Here is a 21894-nt window from a genome sequence, read left to right on the forward strand (position 1 = left end):
CTCCTGCGCACCCCACACTAGGGATCAAGCCCACAACCTCGGCATGTGTCCTGACTGGGAATCAAACTGTTACCTCCTGGTTCATAGGTCGACACTCAACCACAGAGCCACGCCAGCAAGGCTAAAAAAATGTATTTATTTTATTTGCAAAACCAACACTGATTTGAGTTGTTATTCTTAAAAATAAAAAAATATTACAGCTGTGTAGTATCATGGATGGACCTGGAGAGGATTATGCTAAGTGAAATAAACCAGTCAGAGAAACATAAGTATCACATGATCTCACTCATATGTGGAATCTAATGAATAAAATAAACTAATGAACAAAATAGATCCAGAGACATAGAAAGAAGCATGGAACACACTGAGAAATTTCAGAGGGAAGGTGGGGGTAGAAGTGGGTGGGTGGGGAGTGATTAACATTAATGGGGGTGGGAACTTATATGCATAAATGAAAGTCTGGGAAGGGCAGGTGCAGGGTGGAGGGGGTCAATGGGAAAACAAACAAATAAACAAACGGGGCATCTGTAATACTTATAACAACAAAGAAAAAAAATAATCAGAGTAACAATGGAGAAGAAAATTTTGTGCATTCTAATAGTTCTAATACAAAAACTGGCAAACTGGGTTTACTGATTAATAATCCCATGGATATAAAGATAAAATGTTAACAAATCATTAAAGGTTTAAGGTTAGCACATATGTTTTATTGTACTTGTCTGATACTCTTGTATGACTCCATTTATATCAAGTATTAGAACTGAAGAGTGGCTTCCTCTTTGAGATATTTTGAGGGAAATCTTGGTTAACAGAAACGTTCTATAGCTTGGTCTGGCTGATAGTTACAAGGCTTTATACATTTATAAAGTTTTGCCAAATTGTACACTTTTTAAATTTTTATTTTAACATAAAAATTAAGGTAAATATTTTTAAAGTGGCAAAAAATAATAATATTCAAATCAAGCCCTTTTTCTATACAGATTTATAACAATTTCAGAGAATAGTCTTGATATTTAATATGTCATATTTGTACATTGTCTTTACTTTTTTCCAATCTAAGTTTATTTTGTTATTATTGATAAAACAAATTAATTAATTTATTTTATTTTATTTTTTCCGTCACCATTTATCCCCTCTATGCCCTCTTCTACCTTCCTCACTTCCCTCCCTCCAAAAAATATTACTAAAAATGCATTTTATTTAGAACTAGGAGCCTAGTGCATTGAATTTGTGCACCTTGAAAGGAGCTGTGGGCAGCGAGGTTATGGTGGGCACGGGGTGGGTCTTGGCCCATCCTCTGCGCCCCTGCCTGGCCCTTCCCACTGCAGCCCCTGGCCCCCTGTCTGCCAGCAGCCCCACTCCCGCCACCACTGTTCCCACATGCTGAGGTCGCCGGCCCCGCTCATACCTGCTGATGGCACGGAGCAATTGGGGCCAGCACCAGCAGCGGGTGTGAGGGGGGCCAGCACCATCAGCAGGTACGAGCAGTGGCTGCCGACCCTGATTTCCCCTCAGGAGCAGGGGGAGGTGGAGAAGCCCTGAGGAGTGATCGGGGTCGGCAGCCACCCTTTGCACCCGCTGACAGTGCTGAGCGATCGGGGCCGGCACTGGGCACCAGCAGCGGGTGTGAGCACCCGACAGGACCACAGCATGCGGGAGCAAAGAATTTTCAGTAATCACCAGAAGTTCGGTGACCAGTGCCCCGCCTTTTCTGGCACCCCCGCTCACCTACTCCACTATCCCTCTGCGGGCGACGCCTGCCATGTCCCGCGTGCGCCCCTGGTGGTCAGTGCACATCATAGCGACTGGTTGTTTGTTTGTTCCACTGTTCGGTCTATTTGCATATTAGGGTTTTATATATATAGATGGTATTATGGCTATTTGTCCACTGGTCAAATTGAAAATCTGTCAAACAAAATGTAGGAATTACTAATGACAGGTGTTTAAGACAAAAGATATCACCAACATGGTTAACACGTATTTCTTTTGTCCAAAAGTCTATATTTTATAAGCTCAGCTAGTTTCTAAAAATGAAACATGCACTCTTAGGAGCATTTCATGCCAACGGTCTCTCTGAGTGAAGCAGGGTTCAGAGAAACAGAAAACCATTTGGCTTGATAAAATAACTTTTTCAATAAATCTTTAAAATGTTTGTTGAGTGCCTATTCTGTGACAGGCACTATTAGGACTGGGGCTAAAGAACTAGTGAGCAAAATTGGACACAATCACCATTCTCCTGGAGTTTATAGTTCAGATCTACAGAGCTTGAGGAATGGGGGCCGGGTTTAGGAGTCAGAGATTTAAAGAGAAGGATGTTCCTGAAAGGGGAAAATAATGCACATTCTTGCTGTGACAAGAACTTGAACTCATTATTACTAAGTAATAATGCGTATGATAGGGCGTGGCACATAAAGCATTCATTGTATAGTTGTGAAATGATTATGTGACTATAAATGAATGAGAGACACACACTACTAGAATACAAAGGAATAGTTGATTAAGGACATTTCAGTACAAATCATCATTGGATAAACATCTTTCAAATAAATGACTTATATATCATACAGAATAAGATGAAAGTCATCTGCATGTTCCAGGTGTGCTGTAAAGTTCAGAAGTGTTTTGGATCAATGATTTCAGAGGCCGACGAGAAGTCCTTAGTGTCAAAAATTTGCATGAACCCAGACAGAGACAGGGAAAGTAAAGCCTGGGAGGATTGTTTCCAAGAACGTTAGGAGTAGGCCAGCATTTTCATGGTTGTCATCCATCCTAGCCAAGGAGAAGCAGCTCTTTGGAGCTGTGACAAATGTTAGATATCCTTTGCTTTGTGAATAAAGTGCTGCATACCTCTGCTCCCTTTAGAAGAGCAGTGGATGAGATCCTAGCCTGGAAAGCTCAGTACCCATAGAGTAATATTAATAGTTTTCAAGTCTTTGGTACAAGAACAAAAACAAAAAGGAGAAGCTGGGCCCTGATGGGGTCTGGCCAGTTAATGAATGATGGTTTCCTTCCATCTTGTGATATTGAATTGAGTCACGGCAGATGGGCAGGGATCCATGGGAAAAAATGAATTATGCACATCAGACTGTTGTTGTATTTCTCCCAATCACATTTTCATCACTTCACCTGTTGTCTCTCTCGGGCTGATTAGTTATGCATCTCATCACATATTGGCAGAGATAATCTTTAATTGGGTTTTCCCTCCCATATGTGAATCTGTTAAAGAATTTTGTCTATTCTTCCTCTCACCAGACAAAGGTGGTACGTTGAATTGTTTTGGAGAGGAAGATGATGAGGGTTGTGATATTAATGGAAAAGCCTGTGTGGAGTAGTTTGTGAGAGAGTTGTATTCTAAGTGGTAGGCTAGAGGAAAGTTTATGAATGCTAATATTCATCCTGTACCTTGGGGATAGTACATTTTATAAGTCATTGTTTAAACAAAAAACAACAGAGCTGGCAAAAGTTACCACCACGTCAAGGTTAGATCAGACATTAGATTAAGTTCTTGCTAAAAGGCACATTCACTTTTTATTTGACATCTCTACAACTAAACACATTATTTACTCCCTAAAACGCCTTTTGTAACTTTAAGATCAGATAAGCATTTAATCATCAAGAGAAGTAGGAGTGTGTTGTGGAAAGACCTTAATCTGGTGCTAAGGTCTGATTTTATTTTATTTTTTAAATATATTTTTTATTGATTTCAGAGAGGAAGTGAGAAGGAGAGAGAGAGAGAGAGAGAGAGAGAGAGAGAGAGAGAAGAGAAGAGAAGAGAAGAGAAGAGAAGAGAAGAGAAGAGAAGAGAAGAGAAGAGAAGAGAAGAGAAGAGAAGAGAAGAGAAGAGAAGAGGAGAGGAGAGGAGAGGAGAGAGAGAGAAAGAGAAAGAAACATCAATGATGAGAATCATTGATCGGCACACTCCACACTGGCAATTGATCCTGTAACCTGGGCATATACCCTGATTGGGAATTGAACTGTGACCTCCTGGTTCATAGGTCGAGCTCAACCAGTGAGCCATGCCCGCCGGGCTAAGGTCTGCTTTTAGATGCCTATTTACTGTGAGGTGTAGGCAAGCCACTTGACCTTTCTAAACCTTTCTGAATAATTCTTCCGTCTTTAAAGAGTTGATGGGAAGATACAGAAAAACAGTGTGGATAAAGTCCCACCCTGAGGCCTGGGACCAAGGGTGGGGGAGTAGAGGGGAAAGAACAGGATTATTTTGATAAAAGGTTGCTGAATCTGAATGGATGTGGTACAAAGTGAATTGGAAAAAATAAAAGCCAATCCTTATCTCAACCTTTTCTGCAATATTCAGGGAAACAAATACACCTGTGGAACACTTTATTTTTAATGACAGAGAACCAGTACATGTAAACAGGCAAATATTTACAATGATCTTATTGAAGTAAGGGTAAGAAGTGCACATCTCTACCCATCTGACTCTCTCTCTCTCTCTCTATCAGACATTGCAGTCTGACTGTTTGGCTAAGTGAGCTCCAAGATCCTTATCCTCTCTGGAATTCAATGAGAAATAATCATGCATTAATATATTTTTAAAACATGCTTTTGTAATGTAGAAAACTCTTATGTTAGCCAGAGTCCAACTAGGAAAACAGAAACCACTAAACGTATATAAGTAAAAAAAAAAAAAAAGTACATAAGATAAAGAGCTGGGAATTTGTTATATGGGTGATAGAACTGCTAAGAAGCCAAAAGAAGACTCTAGTGCAGGGGTGGGGGGCCTTATTTCTGCCAGGGGCCATTTGGATATTTATAACATCATTCGTGGGCCATACAAAATTCTCAACTTAAAAATTACAGCCTGCTGTATTTGGTCAAACATTTAATTAACTCACCCCTAATGCCTTGGCAGGGCCAGACCAAGTCATTTCTCGGGCCTTATACGGCCCGCAGGCCAGACGTCCCGCACCCCTGCTCTAGTGCAACCCAGAGATTAGCAAAAGTAAAAGCCTCGGCCACCCTCAGTCTCCTGTACCTCTTCAGGTCAAACTGATTCTCATTCTCCATGTTCTGGGGGAGACATCAGGGGGACGAATGTCTTGCAAACATGTGACCCTTGAGGGAAATAATAGCACATTCAGGAAAACTTTCAGGGTGAGCAACAATCCAGTAATCCTTCCTGTAAGGATCACACCCCAAAGGATTTCACATTCACTTGCAAAGTTATCCGATTTATCCATAAGTCACACAGTTAGAATTCAGGATTTATATGGAAGCCCCTCTTTTTTCTATATTCTTTATAAATTGTGAATTCTGTCCCTGAGTTGAAGGTTATCCGCAGTAATAGAAATGCAGCCAGGCGGAAATTGTCTACCGCAGAACTGTTATGAGGTCCATGGCATGATATCTCTCCATACAATATGCTTTGAGCATAAATGAGGGGAGGAAAAAAATGGCACTGAAATAGGATTTCCCCTCTAACTAAGTCCATTCTCAACTAAGGAAGAAATTACTTTATTGGAAAGATGCCATGAGCTTCTATATAATATTCATGTAAAAGGAGCATTTCTGATAGCTTCATTTAGGCACATTTTCAACAACTAACAATCCAAAGATTCAGAACTTGCCATATTCAGTTTTATGCTGCTCACTAAATGACCAATCAGAGAGAAAGCACTTTCACTTTTTCATGCTTAGGTTACTTTAAAATGGAACGATTAACAAATGGATGCAGCAAGATTTAGACTCTTTTCTTCCAATATTTTACAGCGATGCCAAATGCAAAATGCCAACCCTTTTTAAATACATTATATTTAAGAAAATAATTGGTCTTTATTCCAGGAGCTCATTTGATTGATAATTCCAGACAGGTGGTTTATGGCTCAGTAAAAAACTGGTATTAGTTGCTTTGCTAGAGAATCTTTTCTAATTTTCTCCTAATAGTTGGCCAGACTGATGCTTGAACTTCACTTATGTCTGGTACAGTGTGAGGAAATGTTTTGCTGGCTACTTGACAGGGTAAATAAAATAAGGAACTACCGGGAGAAGAGAATATATAGCTCCCTGAAGGCGCAAGTGTTTCTTCGAGCAGAAAATTACAAATTTATGAGAAAAGCCAAGTGCCTCCCAATGGAGAGTTTGGTGTCTCAAATCAGCTGAAGTTAAATGAAATACGTATATTAAATAGATAACTAAATACCACAAATAGAACCTTATCAAAACATTTTGCATAGATTCAAATAATTAGGATCAAGCATTGTTTCATGATATTAATTCATTTTAAAATTAAGTTGCTTCATCACTGCTCAGCAAAATCATATATGCTCACTGCTTAATCATCACTTGTACTTTTTCATTTCATTTTTCCAGCTTTCTTGCATTATTATAGTGTCACTGGATTTTAAGAGCTTGTTTATAACTAAAGATATGAACCATTTCTCATGCGTTGCAAATGATATACCATGTTTTTTGTTACTATTTTACTCTGCTGTTTTACTTTTTGGTTGTATCAAACTTGTGCATTAAATATAATCATATTCTGTTTTTTTTTTTTTAAATTAAGTTGCTTAAAAAATCAGGGCCAGTATTCTTATTTAAATACTAGTAGCCCTGCACACGAATCCATGTGCCAGTAGCTCGCTGCCACCCTCCTATAACTCTCTGCTCACTGCCCCATCCCCCCCAGCTTGCTGCCCTGCCCCCTCTGTAGCTCTCCGCTGCCCACTTGTAGCTCACTGCCCCACCCTCCTGCTGATCCAGTCGTGACTCGCTTCACGGTGTAATGACCATTTGCATATTACATCTTTATCATATAGGATTTTTTTCCTTTTCTAATTTTCTGCCCCTCTTTTTCTTTCCAGAGTTTTCTGAGACACTTCAATTTAAATGTGCATCAGGGGGGTGTCTAGCTGTATTCAACCATAGTTAATATACCTTGGCTGTCTTTCTACTAATTTCAATTCAAAGTTCAACTATTTTAAACAGTTTCCGTTTAATTAAATAATAGTCAGTTTGAACCAAATTCTTCCTAAGAGAGACACTTCACTTGATAATGTACGAATGGGTATTTTGCAAACAAATGTTTTGCCAAGTTAATGGCTCTTTTTTAAAATAAATATATTTTTATTGATTTCAGAGAGGAAGGGAGAGGGATAGAGAGAGAGAAACATCAATGATGAGAGAGAATCACTGATTGGCTGCCTCCTGCATGATCCTGGGGATCAAGCTTGCACACTGGGCACGTGCCCTTGACCAGAATTGAACCCAGGACCCTTCAGTCCACAGGCCAATGCTCTATCCACTGAGCCAAACCATCCAGAGCAAGTTAATTGCTCTTTGCATTAATAATACAGCCTGAATAATGGAGAACAATGAAATTACTTCCCACTACCTATAATTTTGTACTTCAGTATGACAAAATAATGTTTCTTATTTATCTTTTTTCTTTTATTCATAGTCTTCTACTGACAACCCCAGCTTTTCTTCTGCACATCTGCAAACAAATAAATAATCATTTGCTAATAATTTAGCACAATATACCCATCTTATAGGTATTTATGTTCATTTAGGAAGCTAAGCATTTTTATTCATCCAATAGTTTCCTCAGAGTTTCTCCAAAATGAAAGAAATGTCAACAATAAATCATTCATTGAGGTTACAATAATGCTATTTTAAGGATTCAGTCTATTTTTTTGGCTTTAAGAAAACAGGTATTAGGAAATATGACAACAAATATATAAATACCCTTTTCTTTGGAAATGTGAATAACTCCGAACAGTAGTGCCAATACTACTTAATATTTGGAAGTGAAAGAAAAATAAGTAAACAAGTAAAAAACTTTTGTGGTCTAGCCTCAGGCCCTTTTTTAAAAAAGCTCATGTGCTCAAGGTCACAAACACCAGCAATTAGTAAATGAAATGGCTGTGAGCTTTGCATTCCCATCTCTAGAATTTACCAAAAATACTTTTCCCCCCACTTCCCATATATCTTGCCTTTCTCTTAGTTGTTTACAGAACTTTCTTATCGCTGCCCTAATATTTCAGTCCCTGTGCCCACTTGATTTGTCCTAGAGGAGGTGCAGTTGGAAACACACGACAAAACCAGATCCTTCCTTTTTTTATGTTGTTATTTGTTTTTTATACAACACATCACTTTGGTAAGGCACCTCGATTCCACTTATGACCTCCATAGGAAGGGCTAGCAATTTGATTTTTTTCTATTACTCTCTTAATTGTCTCCTGCCAGTTATTCCATATTCACTTTAAATGCCACTTCCTCTAGCAAACTTTTCCTGAACCATGAGGTCAGAGCCGAATGCTCCTTCTCTGTATTCTGTTCTGAATTCTCTAATGACTCATATCCCTGGTTCCTTTTCAACAAACAGCAAAGAAGGTATTTCAAAAACAATTGCAGCCTGGCCAGTGTTGCTCAGTGGTTGAGTGTCAACCCATGAACCAGGAGGTCATGGTTCCATTCCCGGTCAGGGCACATGCCCAGGTTGCTATCATGATCCCTAGTGTGGGGTGTACAGGAGGCAGCTGATCAATGATTCTGTCTTATCATTGATGTTTCTCTCTCCCCCTCTATCTTTCTCTCTGAAATCAATAAAAATATATAGCCCTAGCCAGTTTGGCTGAGTGGATAGAGTGTCTGCCTGCAGACTGAAAGGTCTTGGGTTAGATTCTGGTCAGGGCACATACCCAGGTTGTGGCTCGGTCCCCAGTAGCGGTGTGCTGGAGGCAGCTGATCAATGATTTTCTCTCATTATTGATGTTTCTATCCCTCTTTTCCTCTCCCTTCCTCTCCTTCTCTGAAATCAATAAAAACATATTAAAAAAACCGATTTCATATTCTATACTGGCAAAGATTATATAAAAGATACAATTCAGTCACATTCCAAGAATGTAGTAGGCAATCAGAAATTATTTAAATGAATGAATTAATCAATTAATAAATCAATAAATTGACCAAAGACTGAGTCACACTTAGTAAACAATTAGGAAGAAAATATGCTGTTAAAAATAAATTATATTTTCCATCATGGTTTAATTTGCATTATCCTAGTGGCTCATGATATTGAACATACTTTTGTGTATTTATTTGCTGTGTGTGTATCCTCTTTGGTGAAGTCTCCATTCATAAATATTTATATTTAGTAGTCATCCTTAAATATATTTATGATTATGTGTGTTCATTATTATTAGCATCTCATATCTGCTTTTCATGCAAAAGGTAAAAAAGAAAATTACAGTGACGCTATGTAATGTGCCCACAAGTCATACTGTGAAGAAGTAGGAAAGCCAAGTTAAATGTGGTTTAACGGCAGCCTTCTGTTATTGCATATACACCACACTTTGCTGATTTTCCACTTACTTGATTATTTTATTGAAATGGCTGCTTTGTAGAGATGTCAGGCCAAAATCTTGAGGAAAGCAAACATGTTGCATCTTTACTACATACAAATATAACTTCTCAAATGCAGGTGTATCTCAGAAATTGTGGGTTTGATTCCAGATCTTCTTAATAAAGCCAGTCATAACCTTTTTGCTTGTGGAGAGTTTTGCCTTCAATCTGTAAAAATCATAACATCTATGAAGTGAAATAAAGCACAATAATATGAGGTCTGGCCATACTTCATAAGTTAAAAAAATTTAAAAATTAAAAATAATGGAATACATGGAATATGCATTTTATAAGCATTTTAACATACTTTGTATTAATAAACCAAAATGAAACTTGCTCTGAGGTTTACTGAACAAATCAAGATATGAATATAGAGTAGAAGTATCTTTTTAAGAAAATAGGTATTTTGATTGAAAAGATTCCATGTGGTTAAGTGAAATTAATTGCTTGAAAAGATTCCATTTGAAACATGTCAAAGGAATGTAGGGGTAGGGGTAGGAGGTTGAGCGAGTTTGAGATGGAAGCAGGAACAACCAGGAAGCATGTTTGCAATCTGCCTTCTGTAATCACCTTGTACATCCTCAGCACAGCGGAGGATTAGAGTGTGGTAGGTGCACATGTTAATTACAGACTGGCAGACATTCTCCAGCTGAAATTAATTAATTACCTTCTTCTGGGTGGGAGAGTCCCAGTGTGATATTTGAGATGTAAGGTCATGATTCCCTGTATCAGTTTTATATTTGATTATATTAGTCCTGACAAGCCTTTCTCTAAGGATGTCATATTGTTCAGTCGATAGTGATATTCTTCTTCAGCTATTTCAACACCAAATTACTAGAGATTAATCTTTGATATTCATGGTGCTCTGTTTTTCTGAGATTCTGGTTCCTATTCATGAAATACAGATACTTGTCATTGTTGTATGAATTTCTACCTAGAATTACTGTCTAGTGATTGGCATATCTTGTTTGAAGATGTAACTTAAATATCATATGTAATATTTTTAAAAGGGGGGAGTCCTTAGTTTAAATCTGAAAGATTACAAATTATTTTATGGTTAAGCTTAGTAAAACCACTAATGAATGTCTGAGGAAATGTCAGCTCATGTCTGGATAATTCATCCATTTGGTTGGACATTTATTAACCAAAGAAATAGATAAACAGTGCTCTAGACTAGGTATGCTACGAAGAGCAGAGCATGAAATAGCTGCCCAGCATAGCCACAGGGTGCTACCTCCAAACAGCATGTTTGATACTGCATTGTGGGAAGAAACATAAATGTCAATATCTTCAGTTCAGTAGGGGAGCCTTTTCTAGGTCACATACAACTTGGAAGTCATTCTTGTTTCAGCCAAATTCTACAGCAGCCACTTCAACATAAGAGAGTTCTCAGAACAGTGTGAACTCAAGCACAGGAAAAAGGTAAATTGCAGCAGGCATTTTCCACACCAGACATTGGGAAGTCGGCTCATCGTCGACATTTATGGTAACCAGTTTGCAACAGGTTGAGTGAGTATAATTGAAAGTTTCTATTAAAATTTATAAACATTGAATGACTGTAGTGGAAAAGCTTGAAATAGGCCTACAATCCTTTATAATATAAGGCTAATATGTAAATTGTCCCCTCTGGAGTTTGACTGACCGGGAGTTTGACCGCTTGCTATGACGTGCGCTGACCACCAGGTGGCAGCGTGGAATGAAGGAAGGTCCCGGCTAGTGGCCAGCAGCCAGGGGAAGGAAGGCCCTGTCCAGTAGCCAGAAGGCCCTGATCGGCCCTGATCGCTGGCCAGGCCTAGGGACCCTATCCGTGCATGAATTTTGTGTACCAGGCTTCTAGTAGGGATATAAAGTTGGATATTGCAGATAAAACAAATGAGACACAAAATAAAATGTGCAGCAGAAAGGAATCAGAGGACAGTTCTAGAAATCATTGGTCAAAGACATTTTCATAGAGTCATTGCTCAGCCTCAACTTGCTAAGGTTTTTCTTGATGCGTATATTTACCAACTAATAAAGAGCTTTAGTAGAAACTACATCAATAATATTCAAATCTATTCTCCCTTGATGGTATTTCACCACATCAGTATTTCCCCAGAGATATATGTCAAAGTGTCCCATAAGTTATAGGGGTCAGCATCAAATGTTAACTATTAAAAATGATATATGTTAAAATTAGTGCTGTATCACTAGGTCTCTACTGAGTTAGGTTTGAATTTGAAGAGTAGAGACCTAGAAAGTTTAAGGAGCACATGTAGTTAAATGAACTAAAACTTGAACCCGGGTTGTCTGACTGCAAAGTCCATGCTTTTGAAGCACCAAGAAACTTTTCCCCTCCGCTCTCTGATTAAAATATTTAAACCAAATCCTCTGAAAGTGATTCAGCACTAATTTTAATGATGATAAATCAGAGATACTCTGTCTAGGTTATACAATAATTCAGAATTAAATTGCTATATCCTTTTGTACTGTATGCATGATCAGCATACCTTTGAGAATTACTGCATCAAAAAGAATCACTCTATCATCCCTGTAATCCTATAACTCTTTATGATATTACTAGGGGCCCGGTGCACGAAATTCGTGCACTGGGTGTGTGTGTGGGGGGGGAGTGTCCCTCAGCCCAGCCTGCCCCCTCTCATATACTGGGAGCCCTCAGGCGTTGACCCCCATCACCCTCCAATCGCAGGATCGGCCCCCTGCCCACGCCTGACGCCTCTGTCAGAGGCGTCAGGCCTGGGCAAGGGGACCCTCATTTCCCCCCATCACTGGTTCTGCCCCCAGCCCAGGCCTGATGCCTGGGCCAGCCATGATCGGAGAATCAGGCGCCCCAGCTCTTAGCTCCCCCCTGGGTTTCCGATCACTGTCAGTGGCAGGGGGCTTCTTCCTGCTTTCCCTTTCGCTTCCCTGCATTGTGCCTACATATGCAAATTAACCGCCATCTTGTTGGCAGTTAATTTGCATGTAGCCCTGATTAGCCAATGAAAAGGGTAGCGCCGTACGCCAATTACCATTTTTCTCTTTAATCAGTATAGATAGCAATCTGTGGAGGCTATGATTTTGATGTTGGTGGAGATGGTGATAAAAACCGTTAGGAACATATTTCCTTAGCTCTCTTTATACATAGTCAAGCCACAGCATTGATTGGCCAATAAAGCCAGCAGGACAATATCACACTCAGGTTTATAGCATAGTAAGTGGCTTTTGTATTTGCATAACGTTTAACCATTTATAAAGTTTTTACACATACAGGAGATTGTTTTAGCTTCACAACAACCCTGCATAATTATCTTCATCCTATGGCTGAGGAATTGAAGTTCACCAGGAAGTGAAAGAACTTGCCCCAAATAAGTAACCAGTGAAATGTTTCATTTGGGGTTTGATCGCTTCAAGTGCAGTGCTTTTTCCATCATATCATTCTTCCTAGACAGAATATCAGGACCACGATGACAGAAAAGTTAGAGAATTACTGGTGTTAGAGAATAAAATGAATTACAAAAACCAAAAGAAAATTTCGAGGCTCTTAGTTTTCTAAACTTTGTTATTGCTGATGCCCATCCTGTAAATCAATATAGAAAAATGTTCTTTCAAATGTAGATCCCGTGGAAATTTGCTCTCAGGTTTCAGGTTCCTGATCCGCTCATTCTGTAACCCTGCACACTTAAGCCCAGTTCCATTGTTCCCGCTTTCATGACACTCATCTCAAGTGAGCTATTTGCTTAATGTTTGTGTTGTTGGCATTAGGTCTTGTGGCAGTAGGCACACTATTCATCGTTTTGTTCATTTTGTGTTTACCCTTTCTTTAGAATGTGAGTTTTTGGTTCCTCACATTGTGTCAGGTCTGAGCCAAGGCTGTAAGAAAACTTTCATGTTTTCTCTTGCCTCTCCCATCACCATGAGCGGAGCATACTAGTCACACACAAAAAAAGTATAAAAAATAAGTAGACCCTAGCCCACATCAGCGGACTTCCAGCTGACACTTAGATCTATGAAAGAGAATATCAGTGAAAATGGTGGATTAAGATGCACAGTGTGATTTCAGATGAAGGGGAAATCCAGAGAAAAGCATATAATTTGGAGACTGAGATGATAGGTTCAGGAAAGTGGAGTCATATCATGGAATATCATGAAAATCAAGGAATCATTGCTTTATCGTTTGACTCAGAATATCTGGACCAAATTTTATACACTTTAGCCCATCTAAAGAACCTTGTTCTCTTAGAGCCCTTTCACTTACGATTTTGGAAGATCCATTAATAGGGATGCCTACAATGAGCTGGATTCAAATGGAGAATGATGGGATATAATTTAGGAAGTAATCCAATGAAAAGATCACAGTAATCCTTAAACAGAATTAGCAGGGCTTGTGGCAAATGTTTAAATTGTATTCATTTTCCTGCCATACATAATCCTTAAACAAGCATTGACTGAATGACTGCTATGGTATTAGCAATGTGCTGGGGGCAGGGAAAGACTTCAACATAAAACATTCCTTTTGTTCAAAACAGATAGCCCAGTGGGAAGCGGGGCGGACAAATACACAATATTTACCACAGTCTTAGAATTTCCTAAGGTATGTCAGACATTGATGGTAGACGCTAAGTCCATCTTGGGAGATTCAGAGAAGGCTCTCTGGAAGAAGTGAGACTTGAAATGATTTTTAATGCAATAGCAGGAATTAAGATGCAAAAAGAGGTAGAATAATATAACAGATATGAAGAGGATATGATTTCTAGGCAGAGAGCGCAGCAAGAGGATTCAGGAGCGCTGACTTATATTTTTAGAGCAATGATGAAGTGGTAGGAGATGAAAATACACAGATGGATAGGTAAGCAGAGACCAGGAAATGGAAAAACATTGTGGGCCATGTTAAAAAGCAGCCTGTCTCCTATTAGAAATTACAGAGCACTGAATGGTATCAGAAAAAAAGAAAGAAAGAAAAGAAAAATGACATGGTCCCAGTTGTTTTTCAGAGAGTACATGCTAGAAGTCTTATAGGCAATGCTCGTACAACTAGGTCAAAGCTAGAGGCAAGGGGACTAGCCAGCAGGCAATTTTTAGCACACTCAAAGGAGAGAAAAACAATGTTGATGGAGGCCATACTAACATTCCATTTTTGAGTTCTTGTCCATAATTTTACATACAAATGTCATGCTATTTGATGGTTCAGTCTCTTAACTGATTTTTTTTACTTAGAGCCTTCTTTCATTTTGCCTCAAGTACCCTAAATACTGTGATCAGTAATAACCTAGCCTAAATATAATTTGCCTAAAGGAAAAGTTTGTGGTCCTACACTTTAGGAAAGGGCATCTGTCCAGTGCACAAATCAACAAATGTCATCCAATTTAAAATCTGGGCTGCTTGCCATGCAACATAAAATCCAAAAAGAAGAAAACTCAAAAAGATGATTCTTGGTGCTTCCGAATACATTTCCTCTGCTTTGGAGTTGATTCACCTTTCCCAAAAGAGCGGGTATGCACAGACTGCGAGTTTTAATGTCATAGGATGTCAGCAAGATGGAAGAATAGGAAGTCCCAGACTTCGTTCTTTCACAGCAACACTGATTTCTCGACAGTATTGGAAACAACATTTCCTGGATGAGAAGTTCAGATCCCAGTTAAGAAGTTGCAGTATCCCAGATGAGCACAAGAACGAAATCCGTTACATTGAAATGGGTAAGAAAGCAAATTGATTTTACCTGTGACAAACCCTATCCCAAGCCCGAAAAGCTCAGTGCCGAGAAAGATTGTGAATCCTCCCAGAAGAAGGGTGAGGAGAGAGAATGGACTCAATGTTCAACATTCTCAGCATTTCATTGCACTCCCTGGACCTCCAAGTTCTCATGCACAGAGAACTGAAAAAACTGAATTGTTTGGATACCTGGAGTAGCTAGAGGGAAGGACCCCTTTCTGCAGGCAGCTTGACTCTTAAGTATTGGAAAACGTGCTGAATTGAGGCTTCTCCTCCAGGAGGGAGGGAGGAGTAGAGTGCAGTTTTATTGTCCTCCGATTTTCAGTATGCTGTTTGTGGGGCTAGTTTCTGCTCCAGGTCACACAGAGCTCTGAAGAAAATGCTTAGACATCAGATAAGCAGGAGATTATGGGTTCCTAAACAAGCAAGCAAACAAATGAACAAAAAATAGCCTGGACTCTTAGGGCAGCTGGTAACAAAGGCCCAAAATCTATATGCAGGTTGACTGGTGAAGTTCTTTCTCAGTCAAACCAGTACTTAAAAATAGGGAGAGGTGGCTGTTTCTTCAAATGTCCTGACATCAAAAGAAAGCTACAAAGAACATGAAGCATCAGGAAAATAACCAAAAGACAAATAAGAAACACAATCTATAGAACAAAATAAATCTCCAGTAGCCTACCCAAAATAAGTGGAGATCTATGACATGCTTGACAAAGTATTCAAAATAATAATCTTGAAGCAGTTCAGTGAGTAATAAGAGAATGGGAATATAACACTAAATAAAATCAGGAAACCAGTACATGAATAACTGAAAAGTTAAACAGATAGAAATAACAAAAGAAAATAAAACAGGAATTATGGAGCAGAAGAACAAAATAATCCAACTAAATAATCCACTGGAGAAAGGTTTTCAACAGACTTGATGAAGCAGAAGAAAGAATTAGCAAACTCAAAGATAAGTCATTTGAAATTGCCCAGTTAAAGGTTAAAAAAAATTAAAAGTAGTAAAGAAAACCTAAGAGAATTATGGGATATATAAAACAAAACAATATGCACATGATGGGAGTGCCAGGAAGAGAAAAGAGCAGGAAGCTTATTTTTAGAAATAATTGTCTAAAACATCCCAAATTTGTGGAGAGAAATGGACATCCAGATTTATGAAACTCAATCCCAGAAAAAAACTAAAAATGTCTACACACACACAGTACAATCACATTGTCCAAAGTCAATGAAAAACAGAGAATTTTGAAATCAGCAAGAGAAAAATTACTCATAATGAACAAGGGTTGCTCCATAAGACTGTAAGCAGATTTATCAGCAGAAAGCTTGCAGGCTGGAAGGGTGAAATGATATTTTAAAAACACTGAAAGGAGAAAAGTTCCAACCAAGGATATTATATCTAACAGAAGTGTCCTTCAAAAATGATGGAGCAATGATAACTTTCTCAGACAAACAAAAGCTGATGGGAGTTCTTCAAGTTGAAATTAAAGGAAAATAAACAGCAACATGTAAACAAATGAAAGTATAAAACTCACAGGTAAAGGTAAATATATAGAGAATACTATGGTATGTAAATCACTTTTATCTCTAGAAAAGTGCAGGATCAAATGGCTTTACTAGTAAATTCTACTGAACATTTAAAGAAGAATTAAAACCAATTCTTCTTAACCTATTTCAGAAAAATAAAGAAGAAGGAGTACTTCCAAATTCATTTTGTGAGGCCAGCATTACCCTGATACAAAAACCAGACAAAGAAACTACAGGAAAAGATAACAACAGGACAATATCTCTGATGAAGATAGATGTAAAAATACTCAATGAAATATTAACAATCTGAATGCAACAGCATATTAAAAGTATACACTATGACCAAGTGACATTTATCCCTTGGGTGCAAGGCTGGTTCAATATACGCAAATTAATTGATGTAATACACCCCATTAACAAAATAAAGGATAAAATTCACATGACCTTCATAGATGTAGAAAAAGCATTTGACAATATACAACATACTTTCATGGTAAAACTCTCAATAAACAAGGTATAGAAGATATGTATTTCAATATAATAAAGGCTATATCTGACAAGCCTACAGCTAACAAAATACTCTACAGTGAAAAACTAAAAGCTTTTCCTCTAAAGTCAGGAATAAGGCAAAGATGGCCAATCTCACTATCTCTATTCACCATAGTGCTAGAAATGCTAGCCAGAACACTTAGGCAAGTAAAAGAAGTAAAAAGGCATCCTCATTGAAAAGGTAACTAAACTTATGTCTGTTTGCAGATGACATGATCTTAGAAGCGTATCTTCTAAATTCCATTAATTGCTTTTTCAGGGAGGAATGGAACATGAAAAGTCCTTGCTTTAAAATGAGCATTTCCTGAATAATAAAAAGTATTTTCCGCAAGACTGAACCTGTGCTTTAAATGCCGCTAGAGCACATATGGTGGAGATGTGTAGGCTAAGTGCTCAGCAATGCTCTCTCACTGCTGAGTGGCTCTTTTTGAACTCCATCACCACAATACATATATTTCAAACTGAGCACCAGGAAAATGACAAATCACCACATGTCATATTTCTTTAGGGACGGACATGAATAAGTCGAAGCACACTGTTAAATCAGTGAAAGCCTACGGCCTACTGAACTGCTTGCGGGGGAAAGGAACTATGCAAAACATTGTAAGGAACATAGGTAATTAAAAACACCATGACTTTCCCCATGCTGGTATTTAATCAATTAATAATAAAATAACAACTTTGACAATGAAGCTGTTTCATATGTCCAGGAGCAAAAACAACCCTTGACAGTTGTTTAAAGGTTTTCAAATGCTTTTCAAACAACCTGGAAAACAGGGATAATAAACAGTTTATAGACAACTGAGGGGATCTGGGAACAGCTGAGATAGGAAAGTGTGATGACAGAAGAAATAAAAGGGAGACAAATAGTGGGCTCAACTTTTAAAATAGGACTATAGTTTCAATTTTATTTTTTAATTTATTTTTATGTTTTAGTTAATCCTCATCCAAGGATATGTTTCCATTGATTTTTAGAGACAGTGGAAAGGAGGGGGAGAGACAGAAACATTGATGTGAGAGAGACACATCGATTGGTTGCCGCCCACATGCTCCCTGACCAGGGCTGGGGGTCAAGCCACAATCGCTATGTGCCTTGCCTTTCTCTGGAACTGAACCTGGGATCCTTTAGTCCGCTGGCTGACGCTCTATCCACTGAGCCAAACCAGGTAGGGCTATAGTTTCAACTTTTAAAGTAGGAATATAGTTTTTACCTTCAAATTACAAAAATAATCCTTATCTGGTTTAGATTGATGGGCAACAGTAACAACCAAATCCAAACAAAAATAAAAACTAGTCGGTATGTGCTTAGAAAATATTCAAGGCATGTAAAACTAGATTATTTATAAGGCACAAAGCTATTCTGCATGAATAGATGTATTACCTGACCGTCATTATTTTAATTATGGGTGTTAACGGTGACTCAAAATCACATCCACTCTCTAGAAGCTTGCAGTTTCATAGGACGAAGTCATATGTATAAATGTCTCGCTAACTTTTGAAATACTGCCCACCTTTTATGATAAAATATCATAAAGGATTGGTCAATCCCAGCCTTGAGAAAATGAATCCCAGGAGGTTGCATGGAAGAAGCGGCATTTGTATATTTACATCAAGCATGTCAAACTCGCAGCTTGTGGGCTGCACGAATATTTTTGTGTCCCACCCAATATAACGGTATGTAAGAAACATTTTAGCCCTAACCGTTTTGGCTCAGCGGATAGAGCATTGGCCTGCAGACTCAAGGGTCCCAGGTTCGATTCCGGTCAAGGGCATGTATCTTGGTTGCGGGCATATACCCAGTAGGGGGTGTGCAGGAGGCAGCTGATCGATGTTTCTCTCTCATCGATGTTTCTAACTCTCTATCCCTGCCCTTTCTCTCTGTAAAAAATCAATAAGATATATTTTTTTTAAAAAAGAAACATTTTAATATAAAAATTTCGTAACTTAATTTTTACAACATCCTGTTATACATAATTATTAATAATGAACTACAATGTTTGCTAATGACCTATAATCGTGTGCATTCATTTCCCTTACAGGCCTTACACTCAGGTGCACCATTTCTGTCCACTAATACTAGTAGGGAATATTTTAGCAGCTGATTGCCACGTCATTAGTCTTGTACTAACTTGTTTGGTGTGTGCAACAGGAAATATGTCACTTTTGGAGAACAAGAAAAATAGGTTTATTTGCGTTACCCTTATTAATTTGTGCAGTTATTCAGTGTCTGGTAAGTTAATGTTCAAGGAAAAATATTAATTTTTTAAAATGTTCTATTTTATGTTAGTGATTTCTCATTTATTTCAGCGCTTTGTATTCAGCATGTCTCTATTGAAATGAACCTACATTTCTATGAAAATTGAAACTTCTGTTTTTTGCAGCCCACATAAACTTAAACCTTGTTTATTTGGCCCGTATTAGCTTCTGAGTTTGACATGCTTGCTCCACATTCTACGTGTGCTTCAAGAGTCAGTTCAGCACTTGAGTGCAGTTGGAGGGAAAGGAAGAGCAGAGCATTCCCTGGGGCGGGAGGGGGGTGGTGAGGGGGGGGGGCGAGGACAAGGAGTCACGCGCCAGCAGTTTGAATGCAGTTCTCCAGCAGGATGTTAATAGACCATGATTTTTACCTGCAGTAACTCACAAAAACTTTAGAGTGTTAGAACATATGAAGGATTTTCTTTTTACTATAAATTAGAGCAAAATTAAGGTTATTCTTAAAATAGTTTAGTCTTCCCACAAAAGAGGAGGACGGGGTGAATCAGTGGGAAGAATGTTAAAAGGGGAGGGTGTGTTTCACAGACTTTGTCATAGAAGTCATCAGGCAGGATATCCTGTATCCAGCGGTAAATTTCCTTGAAAAGACACTTCTAAGAATCTATTTCTATTGTCTGGCTAACATTGAGTACCTGCTGTACCCTGTGCTCAACATTTTATAAACTTCTAGCAAGATTATTATAAGGAATAATATGGGGATTCATTTGTAACTGCCCAATGAAGTGGTTTAAGACCACATGGTTAGTCAGTGACACAGAGATTTAAATCCAGGTCTTTTTGGTGAATTGGGAAGAAAATGGGCCTCTGAAGCCAAATCCTACTCTTATGTGAATATGTCAATGAATGTACTCTAGAAACATATTCAGGTGTAGCATCTATGCAACACCAGGCCAGCATCATCATTGAGCTGAAAAAAATAATTATTAAGAGGATTAGAATGATGGAACTGTGTTAATAAAGGTTTAAAATTAAGGACACAGAAGAATTTCATGACATTGGAGGTTGTCCCATGATTCTTTTGTGAAATTACCAGTAGGATTCAAGAAAGATATCAAAATAATAGTTCAAAAAGAAGACCCTGTGAATTTACTTGTGTGTGGGGTTTAGGGAGGAGAAGGATAAAAGATGAATTCTAAACACATAAGTGTTCAAAGCCCCAAGTATTCCATTTGAAAGTCGAAATTAAACGTAGCAACACTGCTAATATAATCTACATATGACATATAGAAGTAGATAAAGATAGATATTTAGTTTCATCTTTGCCAAGTATTCTTTTCTAAACATACGCACACATTTCTGCCTAAATTAAATACATTTATTTACTTTTCTCAATTTAATGGATGTTACCTTGTTAAAATATTTCAGGAATATTTTTCCTTTTTCTTCCAGAGAAAAACTCCTCAAACCAGATGGTGATCTTAATTAATTCTTATCACAGAGACATCTTTATTATAAAGTATTTTTCACAGATGAACAGGATTATATAAACGCCTCTTTTACTGCATTACTAAAAGAATGCCTTTTCATGAGGGAAGCAGTCGCTGTAATTTTATCTTTTATTTCTCCAACTTCCTTGCCACTTAAAAGTAATTATAACATTCAGGCTTTTGAGTTTTCACTGAAGCAAGAGACATATTTGTTTTAAATGCTTATGTTTTTTTTAAAAAACTAAATTTTCAGGATTTTTATGTACTTCAGTGTTTAGTTTCAAAATTAAGGTTGGAAGGGCCACACGGGTCAGTGAATGCTCCATCTGTGCGCTTAAAACTTGTGCTCCCCCCCAAGGACTCCTGTGCCTCCTGCCAGTTTTCTCGATCTTTCTTTACTTCCTTGTTTCCTGTCTTAGCAAGAATACTGAGTCAGATCTATCCCCAGCTACTTAAGCCACAAAGAAACAAATTTTTCTTTCTGAGACATTAAAACAATTAATGTTTCAATTAGATTTCATCCCAGAGTAAGACAATTATGATTATTTTTTGAAAACTTTGAAAAAATAAATACTGTGGCATGATGCATCCCTCTCTCTCTTTCTCTCTTACACACACACACACACACACACACACACACGCATTCAAATTATAATTACATTTCCTGGAAAAAACTTTCCCACAGAGAACCCCTAATATGGAAAGACCTGAGTTTGGTGTTATAATTTGTTAACTTCAATTTTGAGAACAGTGCTTCCAGGTGGGCTGAGCAGTGTCATATGGCTAGTAAATGATAGTCAGGGTGTGAACGTAATCGGATTGTCTGACTCCAGGAGCCAAAGCGATTTGCATTATGCCACTGTGCCTTCTTTCCTCTTCGACTGAAAAATACATTTTCACAGTCTCTATTTTTCTTGCTAAATTAACAAGGGATTTTTGTATGAGTTAAAGCAAAAAGAGTACAGTTATTCTTATCTAAATGTCTCATCAGAGAACTGTATTCAAATTCTCCAAAGCACCTTGAATGAATGGGTATGAATGTGTGTGTATTTCCTTCATGTTTAGT

The sequence above is a fragment of the Myotis nattereri genome, assembly GCF_964212035.1.
Source record: "Myotis nattereri genome assembly, chromosome: 15".
In the NCBI taxonomy this organism is placed as follows: domain Eukaryota; kingdom Metazoa; phylum Chordata; class Mammalia; order Chiroptera; family Vespertilionidae; genus Myotis; species Myotis nattereri.